Source organism: Pteropus alecto, unplaced genomic scaffold, assembly GCF_000325575.1.
Source record: "Pteropus alecto unplaced genomic scaffold, ASM32557v1 scaffold478, whole genome shotgun sequence".
Taxonomy (NCBI): domain Eukaryota; kingdom Metazoa; phylum Chordata; class Mammalia; order Chiroptera; family Pteropodidae; genus Pteropus; species Pteropus alecto.
This window is the reverse complement of record NW_006440655.1, coordinates 24,466-27,886: the sequence shown is the minus strand read 5'-3', so window position 1 is coordinate 27,886 and position 3,421 is coordinate 24,466.

Sequence of the window (3,421 nt, the reverse complement as noted above, 5' to 3'; positions counted from 1 at the left end):
TCAGCAGTGGGGCGATGATTTTACTTATTCGTCAGAACTCTTACGACCAGCGAAATGCCACAGAAGGTCGCTACTCTTTGAATTTTCAGAAAGCAAACAATTTCGGCAACCTCGTCATCTCAGCTGCACAGCTGGAAGACACTGCATTGTATTTCTGTGCCCTGAGTGAGCCCACAGTGAGAGGTGTGTAGAAGGGAGGTGTACCAAAACCCCAGGGCTCTGTCTGATGCATCCACCTGCTGTTGAGACTAAGGCTGGGAATTGCCATGACAGACAGGAAGTGGTGAGGTCTGTGGAAGCACAGATGTAGGTAAGGTTAGAGAGGAAATACTCTAAGAAAATACCTCTCTAGGTTCATAAGCCAAGTCTAGAGTTATCGTTCTTCAAAACCTTCTTATTCTTGAAAATTTGGTTTCAAATCATTTATTAAAGACAAAGAACAGCCACAATGATCAATTTGTCATTAGGTAATAGATTGAACTAGAAAAATTTACTGAGAAATTCAGAAACATCTGACAGAGAAATCAGTAAAAACTATGTGACGTGTTGGAATTTCAGATCAACTTGTTTAGTAAATTTTCATTCGGTATATATAATGTGCGTGAAGTAAAATTCTCTTTTACTCTCTTTGGGTTGGCTGGATCTAAGAATTAAACTGACATAAGACATATTAACAGGAGAAAAGCACTCAAATTTATTGAAGTTTTACTTATATGTAGAAGCCTTCGCAAGAGAATGAAGATCTGAAGACTTACAGAGCAGGAACATTTAAAACCATCTAGATAAAGAAACAATCGCTTCGTGTAGAATTTACCAGACCAAGTCATGCGAGCTCACGGAAGTGCACCTAGGGCTCCGTCATTCTTATCTTTCTTAATGAGCAAGATGAAAATTAGTTTAAGAAAGTTAGCAGATTGTAGTGGTGCTGTGTCTGGCCTGTGAGTCTCTCTCCAATAAAAGTAGAATTTATTTCCTGCCTTTAGGCAGTAAAAGAGAGCCTTTTCTGTGATTTCTGCCTTTACTTCAAAATAATTTTTATGTCAGAGATGCATATTTTTGGAGTCATATATTCTGATCTCTTTCAATTATATTATAGCCATTGTCTTCAACAAGGAAAGTCATGAAATCTCTCTGTATGTTTCCTCTTTTTGTATATCATAATTTTTTTTTTACTTCTTAACGAATTGTTTTAATTTAGGTTTGTTTGCTGTGAGTCAATGATACTCATATTTATTTTCTAAGGTACCTACTATATGACAAACTGTGCTCAGAGTTCATTCCATCTTATTGCCACTCTGGCATAAAAGGACTCAATTTCCATAACTCAAATTTACCTTCCTGCAACTAATCTTATGCAAAAAATTATAAAAAATTAGTGGGGTTTGAGATACTTGTGGAGGATCTCCCTGGTAGAGACACAAACCTCTTTATTTGTACACAAATAGGCATCCTTTTGCTCCTAATATGTTTCTCCACCACTATAATACATGAAATTCCTCTTTTCGTTATGTTTCTGCAAGCTTTATTTCCATTGATCTATTTGTCTTATTTTATGCCAACCTGAGATGATACTTTTACAGAAACTCATATTGCCTGTGAGGGTCAATTGTTTCTCACTGTTACTGCTTTGCCCCTCAACTTTGGGTAATTATTATACATTTATATTTTAATTTAAATGATACAAATTTTGTCCCATTTTACTGATGCTCAACATTCTTTCATTAAAAGAAACAAAGAAACAAGAGATATAATATTTGAAAACCAGAAAGTTAGAATTACTTTTAATTACTTTCTTAACATTTAAAATATCTCTTTTTTCCCCATTTTTACTTTAATACTTGAAAATGCTGTGTTTCTGTATAAAAGACTTTGAATGTTTTTCATTATATTTTGAAGCCTTTTCCTTTATGCTCACATTTAATTAAACTTTTTTATGTTCATTTTTATTGGCATTCCATGTATAAAAAAGGTATTTAAAAAAATCACATTAATTATGTAGCTAAGAATTTCTAACTTTCAAAGTACAGATAATTTGCAACACATCCTTACTTGTCTTGACTATAAATTTCATTTTACAGAGCTAGCGAATTTTAATACACCTACTAAACATGGCACAATAAAAACGATTCACTCTTGAGTAGAGATGTAAATATTAAATTAAAAAATTAAAAAATAAGAGACTGTATATTAACAGAATAATGTAGCTTGATTTCTTAATAAAAGTTATTATTTCAATTCCATATATGTATTTATTTAAAAAAATGCATTGTGTGCCTAATGTGTGACCAAATTTCTGCTGAGAGCTCATTCTGTTTAATTGCTTTATTAACATCTGGAAGAGCTCAATTTTTATAGTATCGGTTTATCTGCCTCCTATCAATATCATCCATAAAGTGATCAGCTCTTGCTGACTATCAGAGGATATGATGAAGGGGCCAAGTACGAATTCTCGAATTCTGTTTTGTTTTTTTTTTCTGCTCTTGTATTCCTGTTACCACTCCACCAGCAGCATTTAATGCCATCCTGTGGCTCATTTTGTACAATCTCAGGCCTGCTATGCTCAATTAACGTTCCACAATCCAAAGTCTTTATTCTGTCCTATTTCCTCCTTTCATCTTTAACCCTGTGTTCTCAGTGTCTTAAAATTTGATTGGTAATGGTTGATTGATAAGTGATCATCTATATGTTCCTCTTATACTTGAACATGTGTAGAGTAGAAATCATAAAGGGATGCCTGTTTTTAAAAGTTTTTAAAATTATTTTTAATTTTGGCAATATGCACATAATTTCAAATTTACCATCTAATCATTTTTAAATGTACAGCTCAGTGGTATTAAGTGCATTCATATTATTGTAAAATTATCACCACTATCCATCTCTAGAATGCTTTTCAACTTGCAAAACTGAAACTCTGTACCCATTAAAAGAATAGCTCCCCATTTTTCTTTTCTCCTCAGCCCCTCGAAACCACCATTCTACTTTCTGTGTCTATGAATTTGACCAATTTAGGTACCTCTTACAAGAGGAATCATACAGCAGTTGTCTTTTTTTGTGACTGGCTTATTTAATTTATTATGACATCTTCAAGATTCGTCTATGTTGTACCATGTCATCAGAATTTCCTTCCTTTTTAAGACTGAATGATATTCCATTGTATGTCATTCCAAGTTTTGCTCTATTGATGAACACTTGAGTTACTTCTACCTTTGCCTATTGTGAATAATGCTACTATAATGTGAATGTACAAACATCTTGTCAAGAACAAACTCATTCTTTTTGATGACATATACTTATTTTAAAAAAAACATTTTGTCATGGAAAATTTCAAACATGTGGAAATGTAGAGAGAATGATATAATGAATTTCATAATACCTGTCACTCAGCTTCAACAGTGATCAACTTGTAGTTTGAGTCATCATA